This window comes from Vombatus ursinus, unplaced genomic scaffold (assembly GCF_900497805.2).
Source record: "Vombatus ursinus unplaced genomic scaffold, bare-nosed wombat genome assembly UNPS02014832.1, whole genome shotgun sequence".
NCBI lineage: Eukaryota > Metazoa > Chordata > Mammalia > Diprotodontia > Vombatidae > Vombatus > Vombatus ursinus.
In genome coordinates, this window is record NW_020954610.1 from 32,921,841 (window position 1) to 32,949,296 (window position 27,456).

Consider the following 27,456-nt stretch of genomic DNA (forward strand, 5'->3'; position numbering starts at 1 on the left):
TAAGAATGTTTTTTAAAAGCAGGGATTCCAAAGGAAGGATTACACTAGGCTAAATTTCTAAATTTCTTTTTTGTTCTAAATCCTATAAAAACTACACAATCTTCTAGCCCCTTCTGAGACACTAGCTTGTATGACTCATATCCTCTCTTTGAGTCTCAGTTCCCTCATCTGAAAAATGAACTGATTAAATCAAATGAACTCTTCTTGCTGTTATCTGCATTGAACAGTCTATATCTAGAAGCTCTGTGCTCAGTTCTGGCCTCCATGGATTAGGAATAGCAGTCAAGGTGGGCAAAAAAGAACAAGCAGAATGATGAGAGCTCTTGGAACCATATCATATGAGGATTGATTGGTTGAAGGAACTAAGGATATTTTGTCTGAAGATAAAAAGACTGAGATGACACCTGTCTTCCTATTTTTGAAGGATTGTCACATGGAAGGGAATTACATTTTTGTGTATTTTGTAGTTTTCTGCAGAAAGTGGAGTCTTAAAAAATGTTTGTTGAATTAAATTGGTGAAATAAAAGATCTCTCTACTTCTCTGAACTAGCCAAAAATGGAAGTGTCTGCCTTGGGGTCTGGGCATCATGTGCCTTCCGGTATTAGGTCCTCTCAACTCAAAAAGAGAAGGGAGACACTGTCAGGGAATCAATACTACGGTAGATCTGAGTAAATACCTTGCAAATGCTATATTTGAGAAACATGAACAAAAATGTCGGTTTTCTTTTACTTAATTTATGAGTACTGCATATTAATGGCATAGCAAGGAAATGAGAGTATGCAAGGGATGAAAGTGGTATATTTATGCCAATGATGAGTTTTGAGGAGAGGCTGAGTTTATGTGGGTGCTACAGGAAGAGGCAGAAAAGTGACTAAACCACCAAACTTTACAATTCATGAAACAATCTGAGAGTTATTAATCACTGAAAGTTTGCATTTGGTAACACAAATATATAAAGTCTATAAATTGGTAATTAAAACTCAAAGTCAGCATCTGGTCAAAGAATTTTAGAGCTAGAAGGGAGTGACAAAATCACCTTGGCCATTTTACAATCCATTTTATGGAAAAATAAATACCTAGAGAACTTGCTAGACAATCTGTCCAGGTCACATGGTAAGTGGTGTAATGATATTAGAACCCCAGAATTTTAATTCCTAAGCAGTGCTATTTGCATTCAATTATGTTTTAAATTAATCAATGAATATATCATTTTTAGTTCTCGTAGAGTGATGATAGTTAAAAAGACATTGTCTTAAAGACTTACTACCAATATTATATATTGATAAATGCTTCCAGAATACACACACACACACACACTCACACACACACACACACACACACACACACACTCACATCCTTGGCTAGTTAAGAAACAAATTGAGAATCTCATGCAAAATGTGAGGTGAGATCACTGGTTCATGAAAGACCTTTAGCTGGCTGAAAAAAAAAAGTCATCCTTTAATTACAGATGTATTAATGAGGTTTTATCAAAAGGTATTTTAAAAAAAACATCCACTATCACAAAGATATAGGTTTGAAATAGTTCTTTTAAAAAATGACATGCCCTTCTCTTTCCAATACAGTGAGCTTCTTAGTGCTTTAGAATACATGGAATAAATAATTGTACTTTGTCAAAGGCTTTTTCTGCATACGTTGATGTAATCATGTTCAGAGCTTTTCTTCTTTAATATGCTTGTTATGATATTTTCTATTTTTGAACCATCTTTGAATCCTTGGTATAAATATAACTCAGACATAGTAAATAATTTCTATATATATGTGTATATATATATGTATATATATTATATATATGTATATATATCACTGTTGTCCTTTTTTTGGATTTCATTTAAATGTTTTATCAACATTCATTAGTAATATTGATTTACATTTTTTTTATTGCTTTCTCTCTCTGGTTTAGGTAATCTGGACTACATTTGTTTATAAAAGGAGTTCAGTAGTGCATTTTTTCTCAGTTTTTGAAGATAATGTATATCATGTAAGTATTGATCATTCTTTAAATGTTTGATAGAATTCTACTTTAAGCTTATCTGGACCAATCCCTACTCCCCTTGCCTCATAGTTCTTTAATAGTCTATTCAATTTCATTTTCTGTGATTGAATTAAGATCTCCATTTCATTTTCTGTTAATTTGGGTATTTTATATTTGAATTCTTTTTATAGTTTTGTGGGAAATGTATACTTATTAATCCAGTCTCTCTTTGTCAAGTTCCTCACTGACATTTGTGAGAGAATTAGTAGAAATAGGAATGCAGCCAATGGCCAGAATACATAGCTAACTAGATCATTTTTAAATTGTTTTCCAGACCTGTAATTTCATTGGTGTAGGGAATTCCCCATGTGGAAACCCCCCTCCATAGTCACAGACAAATAGCTATAGGCTAAGAAAGTTGCCCAGAGTACGAAGAGGTTAGATGATTTGCCCATGGTCACACAATTGGTATGTATATGTTGGAGCCAGGAACATGAACCTATGTCTTCCTGACTCCAAAGCCAGCCCATTATCATTACCTCATGCTTTATCTCTAGATCATATGTTATTCAAAATCCCTAATTTTACTTCCTTAGCACTAAGTGATAACCAGTCTTGGAAAACTGGTCCTATATAAATTGACAATGAGTTTAAAATTACTTTCTCCATTCTTCTTCCAACTCAGCTCCTGACTCTAGATTTCTCTACCATTTCCCAGCATCCTTCTCACCTTGAAAGATCCCTTTCCATCCTAAAACCCCTTCTCTGATTGGTGATTTCCTCCCAGAGGTGCCCCAGCCAGCCTTATCTACTTCTTACTCCTCCCCCAGATCCTCTCCTGTCTGGACTTTTCTACCCTCTCCACTTAGGAAGGCATCCCTAGGCACATCCCCAACTTTTTAGCTTCCTTTTAGTATTTCATCTTTGCCTAGGTGAATATAAGCTCCTCAAGGATAGGGATTATCTTTCTTTTTGTTTCTACTTGTATTACTAGTGCTTAGAAAAGTGCCTGGCATATAGTGTTTAATAAATGCTTACTGACTTGTAGACTTTCTCTGTGCAGTTGGCCTCCAAGTTGACCTTAGAAGACAAAAGGTAGAAATCATCCATATTATAGGGGTTGTAGAAAAAAAGATAGACTAATGACTTGGTGGAATTGTAAACTGATCTCACTAATCGAGAAATCAACTTCAACTTATTCAAAGAAAGTGAACAAAATGTCCTAAACCTTAGACCTAGAGATTTCACCATTAGGCTATTTATCAAGGTGGCCTATGGCAAAAGGAAAGGCCCTATGTACACTAAAATATTCACAGCAACACTTTTGTTACAGGGAAAAATGGAAAGGAAATACTAACCTACTTATTAAGGAATGGCTAAAAAAAATTATAATAATCGGGGCAGCAAGGTGGCACAGTGGATTGAGCACAGACCCTGGATTCAGGGGAACCTGAGTTCAAATCCAGCCTCAGATACATAAAACTTAACTAGCTGTGTCACCCTGGGCAAGTCATTTAACCCCATTGCCTGACCAAAAAAAAATTGTAATAACCAAATGTAAAACACTATTACTGTGCTATAAGAAATCATGTTATGGTTAATATAGGGAAGCACGAGAATTTTATGATGCAAAATAAGCAGAATCAGAGAAACAGTGCAAAAAATTAATGTAAATGGAAAGAATGAGTAAACGATCAAAACAGGACATTGTTTGGTCCCCCCCAAAAAAATATTTAAAAATACCTGCCATTTCACCTCCCATTTTTGTAGAGGTAGGGGCCTACGAATATGGAATACTACATGTAACATTGGACTTGATTGATGTTTTGGTTAATTTTTCCTGATTTTTTTCTCTTTTTTATTCTTTGTTATAAGGAATAACTATCTGGGAGAGGGAAGGATACATTCTGAAATGTAGGTGATTTTCAAACAAAATAAATGAAAAAAATTTTAAAAAGAATTCCATGCAAGATGCAAATTGGTCTCTTTTCCACAGAAAATGAAGCTTTATCTTGTCAACATCTTGATGGCATTTAACGGCCTTGAGCAACATCATCATTTTGTGGTTTTCTTTACCACCATGGCCCTGAAACACACAAAAAACAAAAACATTTAAAACAGGAAAAAATAGGAAGGAAATTATCCATTCTCTATGATCAAGCAAAATATTATTTTAGCATGTATTCCCACTTCCTTATAGAACTAATTTAATTTAATTTAACTAAATTTAAAAGTTTTTTTTTTGGAATGCTGCAAATCTCCCTTCCTGAGAGGAAAAGAGCTAATAATGAAGGATAAAGTATGATTCATGGGAAGGAGATAAACCCTAGTTCATATGACAAGAATCTGTTGGGAATTTTCATGATACCAGAGTCACTAGGTAGCATGTGAACCCTAATCAAATGGTTCTTGATAAGGCAAGATTGGGTGATTGCTGGACAAAAAGCTAATATCCAAATAATTACACATCACTTTCCTTTGACAAAGGGGTGATAAAGTGCTCTAGGTACTGTATACTTCAACACAGGTGTGAAGTAGATAAACCCAGTCACACTACCTCCTTACAATTTACTTTCCCAAGGCCATTAAAGGTATATTTAGACCAAGGTCACATTTGGACATTTTTAATAACAACTTAGCATGCTTCTATTGTTTTAGTGAAAGAAGACTGGACAATGATCATTCTGGGAAAAGATGAATGAGACAAATAGTTCTGTGGCTCCTATTTAAAATAAGAAATTTATATTTAACAATTTATTCAGAATGATAATTTCTTCAGAAATCCTTCAGATCATAGGATTAAATATTAAAACTGAAGGAAATCTTGGGATCACCTCATAATACCCACCTTATTTTACAGATAAGGAAATCCAGGCCCAAAGGGGGAAATTTATTTGTACAGGGACACATAAATAGGTCATAGCACAGCTAGAATATGATGGTAGGTCTTCTTTCTCCAAACCTGGTACCCTTTCCACTGCGTTATTCTGTCTTGTTTTTGCTTTTCTGTGAGGTGAGATTTCTAGAATTCCTCTTTGGGTAAACTCAGACACATGGAGTTGATGTAATTGGGGAATATCACTTTCAATCAATAATCAACAAATAACCATTAATCAAACAAATACCATATGCCAAGCATTGTGCCAAGCAGTGGGAATACAAAAAGAGGCAAAAGATAATCCCCGCCCTTGAGGAACTTGCAATCTAATGGGGGAAACAAGATACAAATATAAACAAAGTTATCTATCTATACATGTCAAGAAGACCTGAGTTCAAATCCAGCCACAGACACTTCCTAACCTTGGGCAAGTCACTTAATCTCTGTTTGCATCAGAGACAGCTGAGTGGCTCAGTGGATGGAACACTGAGCCTAGAGTCAGGAAGATTTGAGTTGAGACACTAGCTGGCCTCAGACACTAGCTGTGTGACCCTGGGCAAGTCACTTAACATCTGTTCCCTTAATTCACTGAAGAAGGAAATCGCAAAGCACTCCTGTATCTTTGCCAAGAAAAATCCATATGTACATATGCACGTATGTTGTTGAGTTGTTTCAGTTGTGACCCCTCTTGGAAACCTACTGAAGTGGTTTGCCTTTTCCTTCTCCAGTGAATTAAGGCAACAGAAGTTAAGTGACTTGCCCAAGAGAAATGAGGAAATGGAGGCAAACAGGGTTAAGTGACTAGCCCAGGGTCAGACAGTAGTGTCTGAGACTGTATTTGAACTCAGGACGATGAATCTTCCTGACTCCACACCTGGCATTCTATCAACTGTGCCACTCCATCTCCATAGATAGATAGATAGATAGATAGATAGATAGATAGATAAATAGATAGATAGATATAAATATACATGATAAATAACCTAATAATGAGCTACATACTGCCAAATGGTTTTGTTGTGATAATTCTTCAAATTCTACTTAAGGAATCCCCATTCTGACTTAAATGCATGCATTGTAACACAATACAATTAGTTATTTTTTATTATTTTCAGTAAGTCAATTTGATACATATATATATATATATTAGAATTCAGTCTCTTAGTAAAGAAAATGGACATGTGGCCCACACCTGAAGCCTTATGACCATTCTTACACTTTAATTCTTGTCTTTTAATCTGAATGACTACTTTCTACTTCCCACATTCATGTATTCTAGCCAATGGAGGAGTTCTTGACCTTATTTTGTGTGTAATGGACCCCTTTGGCAATCTGGTGAAGCTTATGGCTTCCTTCCAGAATAATATTTTCAAGTACATAAAATAAAATATTTAAGCTCACAAAAAAAATTATATTGACATAGTTACTGATATATTTTAAGTCCTTGGTAAGGACTCCTGATCTAATGTCTTTATGAAAAAAAGATTAATGAATTATAACACTGATGTTGGTTGGCCTTCATAGGTTTCATAGCTGAGAATTAGAAATTATGAATATAAAACAAATGAGTACAATTATGGTTTCTCAAATATTCAGGATAAAAATTTCTACTTCAATATAGTATTATAAAAATGTCCACATTAACAAGAAATGCTTCTATGATGACAAATAAGGTGTGGTTTGATTGGAGAAGAAAACACAAAGAGAAACTCTGCTTCTGGATTTATAATGCTCCCAAACACTTTGTCATAATGGTTCATATTCTGCTCCATAAACCAAACAGATCATATACAGCTTCCATTGGTTTGTTCTAAAACTCACTAGAAGAATTAATCTGGTTCCTTAAAAAAAATCTGTCCATGTTCCATTTTCCCTGGGTTGCTTGATATGGCCCTTCAGTATAATGACTACTCCAGCACTATCATAGTCATATCATTGTCAATCTTTCCTTTAAGGCTTAAAGATTTCAATTTTATGAGTTTCAGGAGAAAATTCAGGAACCACATTAGTAGCTATTACCAAATTGGAACTTAAAATGTAAAAAAAAAAAGTTATAAATAGATCAATAGATAAATATATGAATTAATGATTTTTTTTCAGAGCTATTTCCTGAACTCCACCTCTTAGCCTCCTTCAAGATTCAGCTCAAATTCCACTTTCTTTAGGGAGTCTTTTCAGGTTTCTCTGTGTTACTTATGTCTTCTTTTCTACAACCATCTTACATATTTACTCTATATGTATTGTGTACATACCTAGGTATTTACATATTATCTCTAACATTAGAATGAGATCTCCTTGAGGACAGGGACTGGGGGTTTTTATTTGTTTGCTCTTTTTTGTATCCCTAGCATTTAGCAAAATGCCTGGAGCATAAGTGCTTAATAAATGCTTGTTATCTGACTGTCTGACTATTTATAAAGAATAACTTCATTATAATTCAACCTAGAGATAGAATGGTTCACATTTATCTTAAGGTGGAAATGACTTTAATTAATATTACCCTAATATTCCAGTGGAGGTGATATTTGTGTCTAATGTTGAAAATAATCTAACCATTACTGCCTACTCTATGTAACGCTTGTCCATGTCTCCCCATAAATTCATTCATTCTCTTTCTGTTGTAAGGATCTCAAAAAAGGATACCATACCTTATCTCTCACTCTCACTATTTTCTATTCTGTCATGTATATCTTTGGTGACATCCTTTATACCTCTTCTGCATAATTCCTTGCTTTCAATGTGTTGCAGGCTTCTCAGGCCCACCATCCATCTTTTCATTGCCTTTTGGATGACCCTCAACTTTAATTCATGGAGAGTGTAATTTTCCATGACTTGCAGACATATGACATAACTAGAATATCATATTTTAAAAGACGAGCCTTTGTTTCAGGAAGAAGATGGGGATCATTAAAAGAACTTTGAAAATTGTCAAGGATGACTTAGTCTGGCCACTTCTTGCTCAAATATGGAACCTGTTCATTGCCCATTTGCAATGTCTGTCAAAAATACATTGATGATGGATACAGATGATAGATATATAGGTATAGACAGAGATTAGATGTAAATGACATATATAGATATAGATGATATAGATATGAGAGATAGTGAGAGACAGAGAGAGGTACAGGTAAAAATATAGGTATAAATATAAATAGGTACTATAGATAAATATAGATAGATGCTATAGATAATGATTATAGAGTAGATATAGCTGATGTATATATAGATGATATAGCTATAGGTATATGGGAGAGAGGGAGAGAGAAATAGAGAGAGGTATAAATATAGATAGATGCTATAGATATGGATTATAGATATGGTTTTAGAGATAGAGATAAATATGGATATACATACTGATGACTGGGGTTTACTGGACCATTGCCAACTTTATTTTGAATCACCCTTTAAGCTATTTCTTTCTCCACTCTACTCCAAAACAGGATTGGTTGCACTGGAATTCAAGTACCTTAGTAGTAGTTAAACAGAGGCACATTTCTTTTAGGGCATACAAAGAGCCAGATTCTGGCTGGTTTATAAAATCAAGTTCTGAAAAACAAATAGGATTTCAAAACTTGGTGCAGATAGCTGAATACCAAGCAGATTACACAATATCTCATTCACACTGACACCCAGGAAGTGCGCTGAGTCTTGTGGAAGTTAGTAGCCTCACCATTATCTACTCTCAGAAGCTGTAAACAAGACCATGTGAGGACTCAGCTGGAAAGCTTCCTCTGAGTCAGACTACAAACTTCCGAGCATGATGTTGCGAGTGGAAACAGATACAATCCCAAAGATGCACAGAACAGAAAACCGGAGGTATGAGACTTGAATTCTTTATTATTGTCACACACTGGACACAAATGAGTAGGCTTTTAATTTCTTTCAAAGCATCACATAATAACATTCAGAATGTATCTAGATTTTGTCATTTCTACATAGTTTCCAAACAAAGATAGTTTATCCCTTTTCTGACAACTCCAGTATTTGTCAACCAAAGGGTGAGGCATCAGTACATTATTTTCAAGTGGACCTTCAAAGATTTTTGAAAAATAGCTATACATACATAGATACATACATATATACATATATATATGTACTCATACATATCTAATATATGTATACAGACTCCTTGAGAATTCCAGAACAGCATTTTCTTACGTAGATGCTCAGGACAATAATGATTCAGAATGAACAACCTAGAAAGGTCATGTTAACACCTCTATAACTACAGTAACCTTGAATATGACAGTGATTCTCACAAACTGAATGGATGATTCACCCACTTAAAATTGTGATCTATAACCATTGTCAGCAGAAAAGACGTGGGAAGAAGGCAGTTTGTGAATAACAAAAATACGTTTTCATCAAGTAAATACTGAATTTTCAAATATAAATCTGCAGTATCACTCTGTCTCCTATACCCACCAAATAGCAACCAATCAATAACTATAAAAGAGTCCCTACTCTTCCCCTACTTGAAGCTTGGTGGCACAATGGCAGTCTTGGGTCCTAAAGAGAGGAAGCAATGAGTTCCTCTTCCTCAGATGTTTACTAGCTATATGACCCTGTCAAGTCACTTAACCTCTGTCTGCTTCAATTTCCTCATCTGTAAAATGAGTTGTGAGGATTGAGTGAAATATTTATAAAGTACTTTGCAAACTGTAAAATGTCACATAAATGTTTAAATTCATTATTTTAACATTGCTTATTATTATATATATTTATATCTCCCATAGCTTATTTTTGGGGAGGGGGTTCATATAGCCTTGCTTCAGATTCCAGAAAAATTGGAGATTCCAGTTATAAATGCCATCCCTATTTTCTAATTTAATATATTCATATCCTTTGACCCATAGATCCCATTGTAAATCATATACCCAAAAAGGTCTAAGACTGAAATTTCTCATATATACCAAAATATTCATATGAGCATTTTAAGGGCAGCAAAAAACTAGAAACAAAACAGATACAAAGCAGGAGTTCTCTCTCTCTCTCTCTCTCTTTGGTCATGGACACCTGGGCAATCTGATGAACCCAACAAAATGCATAAGATTACAAGGAAACCACTTACATGGAAATGCAGGTATAAAAGTACTTTTTAAAAATGGGGGCACCTAGGTGGCATAGTGAATAGAGTTCTGGCCTTGGAGTCAGGAGGACCTGAGTTCAAATCCAGCCTCAGACACTTAGTATGTACTAGCTATGTGACCCTGGGCAAGTCACTTAACCCCAGTTGCCTCACAAAAAAAGCAAAAAAAAAATGAGTTCATGGGCCCCACATTAAGAAATCCCTGATAAAGATCTATTATGCATATGTGTGTATGTATATATATATGTATATATACATACACACATATATAGTGAAGAGGCTAAACAAATTGCAGTATGTCAGTGTAATGCAATATTATTGCATTGTAGAAATAGCAAATATGAAGAATTCACAGAAACTTGAAAAGATTTATAGAAACTGATACAGAGTGAAGTAGGTAAAACCAGGAAAACAATATACACAATGACTACAGTGACATAAATGGAAAAAGCAATAAAACAAAAGTGAATGCTAACCAGCTATAATGATAGAACTTGTTCCCAGAGAAAAACTGAGAAAAATGAACCTCCATCCCTTTATTGAAGAGGTGGGAGTCTATGGGTGTGGAATACTGCAGGTAGTCAATGTGCAGATAAGTTTTCCTAAATTGTTCTTTTTTCCGCTCTTTCTTTTTAGAATTGGGAGGAGTAAGGAATATATTCAGAAATTAATTAATACAAAAACAAAAGGCATCAATTTAAAAAAAGTGATTATGTGGCTTATCATTGTCCTTATCTTTAGTTTCAACTCTGTATTAACCATTTTTGTTCTAACTTTCCTAGTACAGATATCATTCTCTTTGGAAGATAATACAGAAACAAAATAAAAGGTTTGTAATTCTATTTTCTTCTTATCATGTATTACTATAATCTCAACCACTCTGAACAGTAGTCCTATCTTTTCTTCAATTTTTCTCTGGCACAGCTTTTCTTAGAACCAATTTTGTTGTCCTGGTTGTTATCACCAAACTCAGCCCTTCTGTGCTTTAGTTCTCCAAAAACTATTCTTACAGGACTCTGCTACCCTTTTACATTCATTGTCATTTACCTGTTATTACTTCCTTCTTCTATATATGTGTATTCTAATAATCTGAGTTCACCAATCAGCTCCCTGGATTATTCTTTAGATAAATCTCTTTTTTCATTTTCTTCAGAATTATGTGTTGATGGCCTTACAATTTAATTCCTGAGAGCTTAACATCCCTTTTGAACCAACCTATAATATACAACATTAGGTCTTTGACTTTTACATATCCTTTTTCTGAACTCTTTGAAATTTGGTCTCCTAAAGTTTAAGCTGCACAATAGATTACATCCAGCTTTCCTCTCCTCTCTCAAATTCTATTATGGAGTGATTCTTTCTTTTTAAAGTTAAACTCTATCACAAACTCTAGAACAAAACTTGTCCTTAATCAGGGGGAGTTTCAGGAGCCCTACCTCATAAGGCCATTTGGTATAAATTTAACCTGGTGCAATAGCTCTTCTGGTTAGACTTGGGCTGGTTGTCTGCAAAGGTGGCATTCATTTCTTTCCAGAATGGAAAAAGAGGAAGTTAACATGAAATCGAGACTAAAAGACAGGAGAGAGAGAGAGAGAGAGAGAGAGAGAGAGAGAGAGAGAGAGAGAGGGGGGGGGGAGAGAGAGGGGGGGGGGGGGGGGAGGGGCAAGGGAGGGGGGAGGGAAGGAGAGAGGATGCAAGGTAAGGAGGGCTTCTACAACACATGCAGCAATAGAACAACTCTAGCCATTAGCAGTTCTCATCCTCAAATATAAGCCTCCATTGGAGACCACAAGAGGTGAAACCTGAAAGGACAAGTGGGTAGGTATAAGACTGTTTTAACCCTTTGTGCTCACTCAGGGACCTGCAGCAATGAGGGAAAAAAAGCATACAAGAAGAAGAGGGGGCCCTTACCCTGAATCCCTACCTTATTTCAAATATTTGTGAAGTACCCCTTCCTAATCATGTCCTTTTATTCTGTTAGAGAGTGAATCTGAGTGAGCTAATATTATTTTGTGTAAAGACCAGCAATTAACCATGCCTTGTGTCCCATTGGTAGTAGCCTCAAATACATTCCCAGGAGTCACAAAGGAAAGAGTGACTTTTCCTAGTGCAGGGCTGGGATCCCCAACCCTCCAGGCCCTGAATAAAGTTTTCAATCTCTAACTCAGGCCCATTGTCACGAGCCATTCCTATTTCAAGCAACAATTTTAAGGAAAGAATAACTACAAAGTTGGGGCCTTTAATTCTGCTCCATTAGATCATAAGCCTAAATCTGTTGTATCCTCTGGTTATTCCACTTCTTTCTGATTTCACTCTAACAATGTATGTAAACTTACTCCAATAAAAACATTCTTGTCTTATTTCCAGTTATCAAACTACCATCTTGTATCCTCTTTCCAATAACTGGGTCTCTAACTTGCCCTCTCCTCCATAACTACATCTCTACCTTAGCTCCATTTACACAATCCATCAAGGATTAGAGTTGTGGTTTTTACCCTAGTCCTTCTAGTGACTTAAGTTGTGGATTATTTCCCATCCCCAAAGTTGGGATAACTACTCCTTAGACCCTCTTAATAAAATCATATCTGAACACCTGCTGGGAAAAGGACAACCTACTGCTTGGAACTCCCCTGAATGTTTAGTGTTTTAAAAATATTTGTTGAGTTGAACTGAATGTTGAAATCAGTATAATCAGTCAGAAATAATCATACATTCTTCATGACTTGAAATGTATGCTTCATTCTGCACACCTAGTCCATCACATACTACCAAGACATAAAAAATGTAATTCAATATTAGCCTTCTGTACTCATGAATGGTCAGAACCCTTATACCTAGAAGCAAAATCTCTGATCATGGATGGTATGTGTCAATGGAAATAAGACAGTGATACAGACTTGGGGTTTCTTTCTGTGAGAGTTCATTTACAATTTGTTCAATTTCTTTTTCTGAGATTGAGCTGAGAACAAGAAAGTATTTATTTCTTGTTCTATTAATCTATTGTTTTTGTAAAAATATATCTGTTTCGTTGAAGTCATCAATTTTGTTAACATATAAAAGAGAAAATAATTTCTAATAAAATTTCATTTATTTCTTTTTTAACAACTTTTTTTTATTTTTGAGACTAGTAGTTTGACTTTAATTTTAGAAATCAAATTAGCTAATGGTGTATCTATTTCCAACTTACTTATGAGCAAGAATCCCTGTTATCATATCCCCAAGTGGTCTTCTAGCCTTTCCTTGAAGACTTATAGCGGCAGATAGACACTATCTCACCTCCTGAGATAGCCCATTTCACTTTGGGAAACCTCTAATTGTTGAGAACCTTTTCCTCACATGTAGACTAAATATACCTCTCTGTACCTTCCACCCATTGCTACTAATTCTGCTTTCATGAGGGTAAGAGATGAAGTCCAATACCTCTTGTACATGTATTTTGCCAGAAACCAGAGTCAATCTCACTGAGCTATAGTTTTTCACACTGTGTAAAATTTCAACTTTTTTTCTGGAAATGGGGGTAGTCTTCCTTTTTCAGTCCTGTGGAAATTTCCCTATCTGGATACAATGCAGTTTCTGCTCTCATGGAGTTTCTGTGATGGAGAGAGGTTGGTGATGGTGGGAATATTATGGGGTGACAGCAAGGCATAAACACAGACAACTATAATGTAGTATATTACAAAATAACCCCTCAAATACTTGAAGACAAATTATCATGTCTTCCTAAGTCTTTGCATCTCTTTACAAAACTTCCTTCCAATCCTCCTATGGCTTAATCTTGGTTAGCCTTTCCTGGATACTCTCTCATTTATCAATTCTAAAAATGAGGTGCTCAGAACTTTTCATAGTACTCTATATGTGATCTGACTAGAGAAAAATATGGTGGGACTAATAACACCCTCATTTTGGATTCTATTCCTTTTTTAAATGCAGCTTAAGTTCATATTAACTTGTTTGGCTAACATGTATAATAATAGCTAGTGTATCACATTGTGAATGCATATTAAGCTTATAATCTACTACCCCAGATCTTTTTTTCAGATGAACTGAGATCTAATGGTTCCTTGGCCATCTTGTACATGTGGAACTGATTTTTAACCAAATTGTAACAACTTACATTTATTCCTACTAAATTTCATCTTATTCCATTGGGCTCAAAGTTGGATCTTGATTATATCTTTCAATATGTTATCTAGCCCTTCCAGCTTTGTGTTATTAATATTGAGAGTTGAGAAAGAGAAAGGAGTAAAATTAATTCCTAAAATTATGAACATGAGAGATAGAGTATATAGTATTGTCATAAACAGAAATGGTGAACTTAGAAGAAGCAAATTTAGGGAGAAAGATAGCAAGATCAGTTATGGGACAAGTTGGTCTTGAGATGATATTGAGACATCTAGATATAAACCTCCTTTATGTAAAGCTGTGGATCTAAAGTTCAAAAAAGAGTTCAGGACCAGAGATTTGGATCTTGAAGTCATCTTCATAAAGGGAATAGTTCCGATCATGAAATCAAATGAGATTAAGAAGAGAAACATGGGAAGAAAAAAAAGAGTTCTAAGAATAAACTATTAAGAAATGCCTTCATTAAGGGAGTGAATGGAAGATGAGGAGCCATCAAAGAAGAAAGATAAGGAATAGTGGGGATAATAAAAAGAAGACCAGAAAGGAAAGATTTTCAACAAGTAGGAAGTGGTCAAAAACGTCAAAAGTCAAAAGCTGCAGAATAAAAGAATGAGAACTGAAAAAAAATCATTATATTTGGCAATTCAGCAAGGTAGAAGAAGAGCTTCAGTAGAATAATGGAAGCAGAAGTCCAATAGCAAAGGGTTATGAAGAAAGTGAGTCATTGTGTGCAAACAGCTTTTCCAAGAAACTTATTAGTGAGGTGAAGGAGAAAGATGGGAAAATAAATGTATAGGGGGACAAGAAAATCATTTGTATATAGTCCAAACCCTCTTCCTACCAATTTATAGCTAAGGAAACTGAGGCCCTGGATTTGTCCAACATCACAAAGTAGTAAATAGCATAGACAAAATTTGAACCCAGGATTTCTGACTTGAAATCCAGTTCTCTTTCCATATTATCATTCTACCATAGTAAACTGGGCTAGAGAGGCCAAAAGAAAACTTTTTTATAATATCTTTTGTAAGGAGAACAGCATATTCATAAACAGACCGAAGGGGACCGGAGAGACTGAAGATGTGTAAGAGAGAGGGACAATGACTACGAGGACTAGGTCCTAGAGGAAAGAGAATGAAGGTTCCAGGGCAAAGGAAGAGTGATTAGCTTCCAGTGAGGAGTGGGGATATATCTTCTTCTATAATCAAGTAGAAGTAGGATGATGGGTTGGTGATGCTGAGAATTTTTAACAATAAAGAGGTTTAGGGACCATATATTGGATGATCTGAGTCTTCTCCATAAATTAGAAAGTAAACTTTCCAACTATAAATGTGGAATGTGAAATGGAATTCCAGGGGATAAGAAAAAGATATAAGAAAAAGAGGAATTTTAGCATCCTTTAAGATTTGCAAAGTGAATTATAAATGTGATCTCATTTTTTTTTTCTCACAACAGCTCAACTCCAGAAGGTAGGAGCTATTATTATCCTTATTTTACAAATGAGAAAACTAAGGTAGTCAGAGGTTAAGTGACTTGCCCAAGGTCACAGAGTATCTGAGGCTGGATTGGAACTCCAGGTTCAGCACTGTACCCACTGTACCACCCACCTATCTGTTGTAGAGTTATTGTTGTTGTTCAGTCAATTCAGTCATGTCCAACTCTTCATGACCCAGTTTGGGGTTTTCTTTGCAGAGATACTAAAGTGATTTGCCATTTTCATCTCCAGTTCATTTTATAGATAAGGAAATTGAGAACATAGAGGGTTAAATGACTTGCTCACTATCACACAGCTAGTAAATGCCTGAGGCCACATTCGAACTCAAGTCTTCCTGACTCCAGAATTATTGGTCTATCCACTGTGCCACTTAACTGCCCATTGCAGAATAATTGTTATGAAAATGACATAAGAATTCAATAAAGGCATAATAAAAATATTGCACAGCACCAGCAATGGCCCCACTGAAGTCATATCATATGTAATATAAGCTTTAGTGGGTGAAATCTTGATTTCATGATTTTTGTCTATGCATATGAAGCAACAAAGTTGCAGACATGGTGAACGTGCGTGGTATTGGCTACTAAGAGATAAAGATTTACAAGTCATGGGCAATAAATGATCAAAGGGACAAGGAATTCTAGTGTCTGGTAAAATATTAAAGTGTTTAACCATGGGATCAAAGTTGAATATGGATGCAAGTGATGTCAGAGTGATGGATCAGAGAGGTTTGGTAGAAAAATGAGTCAGAAAAAAAAGAAGCAATAATTAAAGTACTGTAATCCTGGGACAGAAGCATGGTAGAATGGAGAAAATGTGGAATTTGGAGTCAGGAAAGACATAGAGTTCAATTCTTACTTCTAATATGAACTAGATGTGGGACTTCATTCCTCTCCAGCTGTACTGCTGAGTTAAATATCACAAGATTTTCTCCTCCATGCCATAGAAACCTCTTCACCCTGGAAGATCACTCCATGCCTGGACTACTCACAATGTAAGTACCCTCTGCCAATGTGGCTTCACCTTCTGATTGGCTGGTTTCTCCCAGAACCTCCAAATTAAGTAAGAGTCCCAGGCCAAAGATGTCTTCATCCCTCTTTCAGGCTGCACTGTTGACATATCTATATGGCTTTTTTTTTTTACCATGCCCTCAAGGAGGGTGGGCAATTAGATGGCATAGTGGATAGAGTGCTAGGCTTGGAGTCAAGAAGACTAATCTTCCTGAATTCAAATCTGGTCCCAGACACTTACTGTGTGACCGTGAACAAGTCACTTAATCCTGTTTGCTTCAGTTTCTTTATCTGTAAAATGAGCTGGAGAAAGAAATGGCAAACCATTCCAGTATCTTTGCCAAGAAAACCCCAAAAGGGTTTAGGAAGAGTCAGACACAATGGAAATGACTCAACAACAACAAAGCAGGTACCTTTTTTCCCCATCCCTTCCCTCTTCCCTCTCATATATTGTCTTCCCCCAATAGAATTTATGTTCCTTGAGGGCAAGGATGCGTTTTCTTTCTGCTTTTATTTGTATTCCCAGAACACAGTGCCTGGCATATAGTAAATGCTTAATGAATTCTGATTAACTGACCTACTGACTATAAGAAAGACATCTAATCTCTCTTAGTCTCATTTCCCCTCATCAATAAAATGGGGGACACAGCACTGACCCCAGAGACTAGATATTAGAATGAAATGAGACAATTGTATTACAGAGCTTTGTGAACCCTAAACCAATATCTAAATAACAGCTATTTTTATTAACCTTATTACAATCTACAAAACTGGAGCTAGCAATAATTTTCCCTTTGCCCACTCAGACATTAAGGTCATTGTAGTTTCCGGTAAACCAAACATTTGACCCTGAACTTTTGCAAGGTAAACATCCTGTGAAAGGAAATTAAATAAAGAAAACTTCCTCCCACTTGGCACACAGGTTCTACCATAACAATCCTAAGTAAATCACTTTTTAATCCCACTAAAGGCATTAAGACATCTGAGGATTTTGTTGTTGTTCACAGCAGGAAATTGATCAAAAATCAAATACTCAAAATGTCCTGATATCCTTGCCTATGTATGCCTTCAAAAAAAAAAAATAAACAGAAACAACTTCTTTGCCTAAGTAAAATCTTTCCTATCATGCTACCTAAAGCAGCCCTTCTGAAAATCTTTACTCAGGTCTTATAAATGAAATAAATCAGGAAAGCCCACCCCACCTCTATCACCACTAAGAAGTAGCTTGTGAACTATTTTCTCGATTTGGTGTCTAAATTGAACAAATTAAATATATAACTAATATAACTTGAGGCTGAATATACATATATATACATATATATACATATACATATATATGGTACTGTGGCCCTTTCTGGTAGGCTTCATGGCTTGAGCCCCTTACCAAAGGATATGCATAGCCAAAGACTCCAATTGGGTCTTTTGGTGGGGTGGGGTGGGGGTGTGTCAAAGAGAATGGTTGTTGAGACAGAAAGAGTCTCCAGATAGGGAATCAAGGAGAAAATTCCTGCTGTTTTGAGGTGGTCTCTATTGGGACACAGATGATATTGGCTCTCCTTTGGACTTCCAGCTGGGGAAGAGGGGAGGAAGGGATCAAAATCATCTTTGGTGGATGAAATAATATGTCAGTGAGTAGGTGATCTTGTCTGAATGAACCTGAGACTGGATCTCAAGTCCTATCTGTCTTTCCTGTTGATCCTGAGAAATCTATTTAAAGCCTCTGTTGCTACCTTGTGAGCTCAAGTGGTCCAGAGACATTAAATTGGGTGTTGATTGCCCTGCGGAAAGTATTTTTTGCAACTACACCTTTCTCAGAGGAAAAAATGACCAACAGGATAATTAGTTATACATATCTAACCGGCCAAAAGACATGGATCTTAAGTGATTTCTTGTACTGTATAGACCTGAGGTGAAAGCAAAATGTTCCTGAGGGTGTATAATAGAGGTGACAGGGTATAGTGTGTATATATGTATGTGTGTACAATGTATGTATGTATGGATGGATGAGTGAATGTATATTTATATACACTTAAGATTTATATTTTAAGCATTCTTTTGACTTTTATGCATTCCTAGAGGAAAAATGAGCTGATTTTGAAGGGAGAAAGACTCAGGAGGAAGACTCAGGAGGAAGTCTAGCCTCTGACACTTACTGGCTGTGTGACCCTAAATGAGCCACAATCTCTCATTGCTCTAGGGAATTCTCTAAGACTGTAAGTCATAGGAATAAGTTAGGGGGCCCGGAGAATGGAGTGTCAGGCCTCAAGTCAAGAATACTCATCTTCCTAAGCTCAAATGTGGCCTCAGACACTTACTAGCCATGTGACGCTGGACAAGTCATTTAACCCTGTTTGCCTCAGTTCCTCATCTATAAAATGAGCTGGACAAAGAAATAGCAAACCACTTCAGTATCTTTGCCAAGAAGACCCCAAATGGGGTCACAAAGGATTGGACATGACTGAAATGACTGAACAAATGAAATAAGTTGCAGAAAAAAGTGCAGGCCTGCATTGGTAGAGGTAGTTTCCTATACTAATAAAATTGTCAGTCAAATCTTTATAAAACCATTATTAGTCCTTGAGGTGTGAAAAGCCCTGTGTGATTAGAAGGAAATTTGAGAGGTCATCTATAGTCCATCTTTCTGGCATATGAGAACGGATATCATTGTTAAAGGACCTTAGAAGAGTAAATTCCACAAGTCCTCTAGCAAAGCATTCCAATATGTAGAAAACCTCATTGTCTGGAAATTTTTCCTTTTTTCCCTATCTAAATCTGTCTTGATGAACTATAAGCCTTTTATCTCCTGTCTGGTTTTTAATAGCAATGCAGATGGTCATCATCCTTCATCTATCAACTGTCATAACTGAAGATCGTTTTAAAGTCTATATTTAGCTTCTCCTATAGACTCTTTAATCCCACCTTCTTTCATTTCCCCTCATAATTAAGTAACAATCCTTCCCATTCTCAGACCTTTAATCATCTTTTTTTATTCTCTTCTGAGTCATCTCCAAGTTCTCCAAGACCTGTAAAATGGGCAGCCTAGAACACCTAGCATGTTGGGACCTCACTGTTTGTTACATTATCTGTGCTCATTAGGACTTAAGAAACATTTTACCAGGGAGTGACTGAAAGAATACTGTGTTACTTTATGCTTTGAAATTAATTGAATTACATGATGATTTACTAAGTAAATTTAGTTGTTTTATTAATGTTAAATGTTTATTTTTTTAATCAGTCAAGAGAAAAACAAACAAAGGTATAAAGAAACAGAGACAGAGAGAGAAGGACTAATATGGAGAAGCAGACAGAGGTAGTCAGAGACAGAAAAAGAGACAGAGACAAAGATAGAAAAATGAGAGACAGAGACAGACAGAGACAGAAACACAGAGACAGAGACAGAGATCGTAGGGGGGGTCTGAAAATCTGACCTCCTGGAGAGGAAAGAAAGAATGTAGCAAAGTAGTAAAGGAAAAATTCTTATTTTTACAAACTGAACATACAATCTTTTCTCTAAATGAAAAAAGAATAAAAAACCTCATGGATCCCTCTCTAGAAAGTAAGAATAATTGGTCATCTACTATGGTATTAGCTGGGTATTTAAATTACAAAAGTTTCATGGGTCAGATAATCATGACCAAAGAATTTATCATCAAGTAGCTAACCTGGCTGTCAGTCAAACTTTATGTATATATACATATATATGTATATATACCATGCTACCTGAAGAAGTCCTTCAGAGAATCTTTTTCTCAGGTTTTATAAGCAAAATACATCAGGAAATCCCACCCCACCCCTATCACCACTAAGAAGCACACCAGCTTGTGAACTATTTTCTTGATTTGATGTCTATATGGACCAAATTAAATGTATAACTAATATAACTTGAGGCTGAATATATATATATAAATTTTACATATATAAGATGTTCTTGTTGTTCTATCATTTTCAATCATTTCCGACTCTTTGTGACCACATTCACGGTTTTCTTTTCAAAGATACTCGAGTAGTTTGCCATTACCTTCTCCAGCTCATTTTACAGATGAGGAAACTGAAGCAAACAGGGTTAAGTGACTTGCCCAGCATCATACAGCTAGTAAATGAGACTAGATTTGAATTCAGGTCCTCCTGACTCCAGGCCCAGTACTCCATCCACTGCGCCATTTAGCTGCCTCACACATATAAGATATACACAGTGTAAATGGAAGGTAATTTCAGTAGTTCTCTTTATTCATCCATGATTCTTTCCAAAGGGTGACTATGAACAATGAATTGATGAATAAGAAGAGAAGAATAGAAACATGGAATAAAAATATGTGAGAGAAGGAGGGGCCACCAGAGACTATTATTCCAAGGGAAGAAAACCAAGGTCCAGAAATGTGAAGCAGTTTATCCCAAGACCCCTAATTTAGTAAGTAGAAGAAAAGAGTTTTGTCAACCAGACAGGAACCAGTCTCTAACCTGTGGGTGGCCCGAAATAAACAAAGCAGACCAGAGACAGGAGAGTCAGGAATCAAACAGAAGTTTAATTTCAAAGTGAGGAAAACAGCTTGCAGGCAAAGCCACATGTGCTACAGCCTCACCTCTATTGGCGGGAGGGAATGAAACAATATGGGGGGATCTCAGTACTTATCCCTATAGCTATGCGGTAAGCTGTAACCCTGACAATGAGGGATAACACCAACAATGTGTTAAGTTTGATTCAAAGGAGGACTTCATGAACAGAACATGGGTACTACAGGTGCTTGTCCAAGCTCAGAGACCACCTGATGTTGGTGTGAAACAATTTGGGGATTTTGCTATGACTGAGATCATCCAGGGGGTGAGCACAAAGGATTGTTGATAATGCCAAGCTCAGGGCACAGTATGCTTGCTGGGCCTTAGCTCTGGAAAACATGGCATCTCCTAATAGCTTGACATTTCCCCCTTTTGGCCAAAAGAAGAAGGTGTGAAAGAATTGCTATCCTTATGGCCAATAAAGGAGAAGCAGGTATAAGCCAAGATGCCACAAGAGGCCAATTAGGCCAGGATGAGATGTTGCCCAAGGGGATTAGTTCTTCGAAGATAACCTATGGGGAAGTGTGTCCCAGGTATTATTGCTAGCCGTTGTTTGCATGCAAGCTGAAAAGAGAGTGGGGTCAAGAATGTAGAGGGAGAAAATGCCAACACATACTTGAATCAGGGCCTTGGTGGTTGGGCACATAACAAAAGGGAAGGGGGGCGGAAAGTAGGACAGTATACTCAGCCTTCACCAGAATCTTGGGACAGTTGTCTCATCTGGATACTGGCTTCTTCTAAGTCCATACTAGATGAACCTTGAGGTCCCAGAGGATTCTGCTATCCACTCAGGATTAGGGCCTACCCAAAACTGATTCAGCAGTGGGCAGGAAAATTCCAGAACAGTAAATCTCAGATTTGGCTACCAAAAGAGGGGATTTCCCACTAATTCAAGAGACAGGAGATTAAAGAAACACAAATTTATAGTATTGCTCTTTTCTTAAAGGGAGACATGCCTATAAAGTCAAAGGCTAAGTTATAAAAACAATACATATAAAGAGCTATTTACTGAATGAAGATAAAGGGAGTTATGTGGAGTGCCTACCACTAAATATATCATTTTCATTCACACCAAAATAGGAATTGAAATGGTAACTGCAAATAATTTTCGAGTAGAATGAAATCCACTGTAGCCAATACACAAGTTAAATTGACCAAAAGATATACAATAATCCAGTTGGAAATGATTAATTCATGAACAAGACAATTGGGAAAATAGCAGAGGCATGTTTCTAGGAATGCAACAGATCCCACTAATTCTCCAAAGGGAATAAGGAATTTGAATGAAAAGATGCCACCTTCCACACCCAGTTTTATTCTCTGTCCAGTTTTTAATTAGTCAGGAAGAGAAAACCATGATGGAATGGAAAAAAACACTAGACTTACAGTGAAAAGACTTGGAGTTAAAAGCTAGCTCTGTCACTGTGGCTGTGACTTTGGGCCAAGTCATTCAATTCCTCTAGGCCTTTGATTCCTCATTTGTAAAATGAAAAGAATGAACTGTTTCCCTCCAGTTTAAATCTTCTGTATAAATATCACGGTTGTCTTAAAGTGTTATGTGAATTTTTTAATGTTTTTCTGGAGGCAACTAGGTGATATAGCAGATAGAGCACTGGATCTCAAGTTAGGAAGACCTAAGTTTGAATACTACCTCAAAACTTCCTAGCTGTGTGGATCTAGACAAATCACTTAATCTGTCTCAGCCTCAGTTCCCTCATCTATAAAATGGTGATAATATCAACCTGCCTCACAGGGTTAGTGTGAGGATCAAATGAGATAACATACATAAAGCAATTACCAAACCAAATTAATGCTATTATTATGGGGGAGGGGGGAGGTGAGTTTGCAGCTAGGTGGTGTGGTAGACAGAGTGCTGGGCTTCCAAGCCAAGATGAGTCAAGAAGACTCATCTTCCTGAAATCTAGCCTCACACACCTTACTGGCTGTTTGAACTTAAGCAAGTCACTTAACCTTGTTACAAACAAGTTTCCTCATCTGTAAAATGAGCTGGAGTAGGAAATGGCAATCCACTCCAGCATCTTTTCCAAGAAAACCCCAAATGAAATCATGAAGAGTCAGACACAGCTGAAAAACAACTGAACAACAACAAAAATTATTTTTAACTGCTCAACTCATTACTTGTCATCTTCTAACAACTATAAGCTCCTCAAAGCCTCAACCAGGTCTTATATTCTTTTGGATTCCCAAAATTGCATAGCACACTGTCTTGCATGTAGAAAGTACTAAATACATAATTTGTTGGAATTTTTAAATAATATTTATTTTTATTCGATTATTTGAAAAAAAAAATGTAGCTCCAGATGTTAAATCTCCTCACATAAGATTCCAGCTTAGATCCTTTACTCTTTCTAATCTATCCTTCATATAATTAATTTCCAAAATAATCTTCCAAAAACACAAGTCTGACCCTTCTTTCAAAAGTCTTCAAGAGTTCTCTATTTCCCTTAGGATACAATACTAACTTATTTGGTTGACATTTAAAGCCCCTGACAATCTAGAAGCCTACCTTTCCAGGATTATTACACGATTCCCCTTTGTGAGCTCTATATTCCAACCAAACTGGCCTATGATTTCTGTTCCCCAAAATCAGCATTGTATCTCTGGCCTCTGTGATTTTGCACAAACTGTCCTCCATTCCCAAAATTCACGCCCTTCTCACCTCTACTTCTTAAAATCCTTATCTTCCTTCTGGCTCAGTTCATGTGCCATCTACTTTTGGAAGACTTTTCTAATTCCCTCCAATATCTTTGCCAAGAAAACCCCAAATGGGATCATGAAGAGGCAAAGATACTGGAGTGGTTTGCCACTTCCTTCTCCAGCTCATTTTATAGATGAGGAACTGAATGGGATTAAGTGACTTGCCCACAGTCACACAGTGTTCAAGTCTGCCTTAACTGCTTTGTCTAAAACTACGTATTTCTTTTTTTTGTCTCTCAGACAACATTTGTCGTAGTATTTGTATCCTCAATATCTAGCATAATTCCTTACACATAGCAGGTCCTTAAAGATGCTTATTGAATTAAATTTGATTAAAGATAAGAAATTATGTATGTAAAGGGATGAAACTTGTTTCTGGCCACAAACACATCAATGATTCACAAACACATCAATGATTCACAAACACTTTCTCACCCACAGAATCACATAATTTCAGAGTTTGAAAGGGCCAGAAAAGTTATCTAATCCAACAACTACCTAAACAAAAGCCTCCTCTATAAAATATTATAAAGAGGGCAACATGCTTCAATTTTAAGACCTTAATTGATGGAGAACTCATTACTTCTCAACAAAAACCCATTCCTCTTTTAAAAAGCCCTAATTGTGAGGGAATGTTTTTCTTTTATAAAACTGAAATCTGTTAGCCACTTTTCCTTTGCCCAAGTTGTGCCCTTCAGGGCCAAGCCAAACAAGTCTAATTTCTCGTCCACGTAATAGCCCTCCAAATGTATGAAGACTATTATGTCATCCATGCCCCAAATCCTCCGTTCTCCATATGAAATGTCCCCAGTTCCCTCAACTGAGCTTCGTGTGGCATAATCTTGAATTCCATCATCTCCTGATAATCATTCTCTGAATGCTCTACAATTTATCAATTACTTTCCTAAGATTTGCCACCTAGAAATAAATATAGCATTCTATATATGGTCTAATATGCTTTTCAAGAGAAAATGAAAGTGTCTGTGAATCACTTAAACGAAGATTTTTCAAACTATGTTTGCTTGGTTTCCATGGGTATGAGTTGAGTCCTTTTTAGTGTGTTTGAAAAGTAACTCATAGTGGCAGCTAGGTGGCGCAGTGGATAGAGCACTGGCCCTGGAGTCAGGAGGACCTGAATTCAAATATGGTTGCAGACTTGACACTTACTAGTTGTGTGACTCTGGACAAGTCACTTAACCCCATTCCCTAGCAAAAACAAACAAAAGGATGTGAAAAGTAACTCATTATTTTCGTATTTTAAGTTTGTATGCAGATATTGTTTCTGAATTAAATTCTTTTCTATCTCCAAAATTTTCATCATTACCATATGGCAATGCATTTCTACCTAAGTGTAATCAAAGACCATTTTAGAAAGTAGAGTACAAAGGTGGTTCCCTATAGGAAAAAAAAGTTATACATTTTTAGCTATGACTCAGAAAATAAGAAACACAAAAAGGAAACTCCCCTTCATGCATTCTATGTTCCAGTCATACTTGACTACCAGCTGTTCTCTAGACTTAACATGCCATCTCCAAACTCCATATATTCATACAAATGCAATGCCAGCAATATAGACCCTTCTCATCTTTGCCTTTCAAAATCCTTATCCTCCTTCAAGGTTCAGTTCAAGAGCCACCTCCTCCATAAAGTTTTTCTTGATCCCCCTAAATATTAATGCTGTCTTTCTCCTCAAATGTCCCTAGTGGTCTGGTGTTTTTTTTTTTTCTGAGCTCTCTCTTGCCCTACTTACACCTTACCCTATATTTTAATTATTTAATATAATTAAATTATATTTAATTATTTTAATTATTTAATTTAATTATCTTAGTAGATTGCAAAATCCTTGAGGTCAGGGATTGATTTGTTTTCTTTATATCCCCAAATTCTAGCACAATGTCTAGCACATCGTATACAGGTCAGCAACAAACTGAAATATCGCTTGAGCACAAATGGCATGATTTCCCAAAATGTAAGTGTGCACATTGCCCCATTAAAAAATTCCCTGTGGAACTGTCCCCCATGATATTGTTTCTCCTAAAGAAGTATTTTCATAGAACCACTTAACAAGTTTAAATTATGTTTGCTAAATAAGTTCCATAACTTTAAAGAGTTTCAAAAACCCTAACCTACATCATCTGTTTGTATTTATTACCCTATTACAATTAGAGTTGATCACCAGTAGAATAAAGGCCTGTAAGGCAAGACATAGAGATGAGTGACTTGTCCGAGGCAGTACAAGTGAAAAATGAGGTTTCTTACCCAATATAGACAAATAGATAGATATAGATATATATATGAAATATATATATATAAATAGATAGACATAATAATGAAATCAAAGGTTCAACCCAAAAACAAATCACTTATATTTTCAAAGTATTTAATTACATTCTTCTTTACTTCAAGGACTTCTGGTACTGTAAAAACAATGATGTAGGGGGCAGTTAGGTGGTGCAGTGGATAGAGTACTGGCCCTGGATTCAGGAGGACTTGAGTTCAAATCTGGCCTCAGACACATAACACTTACTAGCTGTGTGACCCTGGGTAAGTCACTTAACCCCATTGCCTAACCCTTCCCCAAGAAAATGACCTAAAATATTGAGGGTAGAATTAGGAAATGTTGCCTGATTTTCTAAAATCTTTTTTAAAGGCATTATATTTTTAAAGGTCCTTGTGTTTTAATGACAAAAGAGCCATAAACAGTACTTTGAACAGAATTACTCTTGCAAACCATGATGTGTAATGCCTAAGATGAAGACAAATGGGTGCAATAGCTGCCTAAACCTACCCAAAGAGGGAAAACAAATGTTTTCATCAACCAAACACTGAACCTAGTTGCCTAAAGTGCTTGCCAAGGCCACATTTCCTTTCTATTTTATTTAAGGACAGTGTTGTCTCCTTAACAGAATCAAATTTCACTCATAGTATAATGCTTAAGTCTGCAGTTCTGGTGAGAATATAAATATTGAGAAAACTGAAAACCTGCCCAGACTTCTGGGGAATACCACACTGACTCATAACAATCTCTCTTTACCTAGAAAGATCACTGCACAGACCAAATGGAGGATTTTTTTTTCTTAGTTATTTTCTTGGAGGGCAATGTGGTATTATAGGAAAAGAAATGGATTTGTAGTCAGAGCACCTGGGCTTCAAATTTCATTTGTACTATTTACTACTTGAATTTCATATCGAAGGTCAAAAGGTCCCAGTTCTGTCACTTTTGTGACCTTGGGGATGTAACTTAACCCCTCTATGGTTCATTTTCTTATTCTGGAAAATGAAGGGTTGGATCTTTCCAGCTTTAAATCTGTAAACTCAAGGTCCTAAGACCTGGGTTTGATTCCTAATTCTATTACTTATTATCTCTGTGTTAGGCAAACCATTTGACCTCAATGGTTCTCAGTTTCCTCATTTGTAAAATGAAAGAGCTAAACTAAATCTTAGTGTGATGGATTGGAAAGAGCATCACCAGCTCTAGATTAAGAGGTTGCTGTTGTTCAATCATTTCAGTCATGTCCGACTCTTCATGACTCCATTTAGGGTTTTCTTGGCAAAGATACTGGATTGGTTTGTCATTTCCTTCTCCAATTCATTTTACA

The 27,456-nt window shown here is 36.3% G+C and overlaps 1 long non-coding RNA gene across 1 annotated transcript in view; it reads right to left on the minus strand.

Moving 5' to 3' along the window:
• Positions 1-3,584: 3,584 nt before the first annotated feature.
• LOC114026037 overlaps positions 3,585-27,456 on the minus strand; it is a 48,044-nt gene continuing 24,172 nt past the window's right edge. The window contains exon 3 of the long non-coding RNA XR_003567083.1: positions 3,585-4,080. This is a non-coding gene — a long non-coding RNA (uncharacterized LOC114026037). The remainder of the gene's footprint in view (positions 4,081-27,456) is intronic.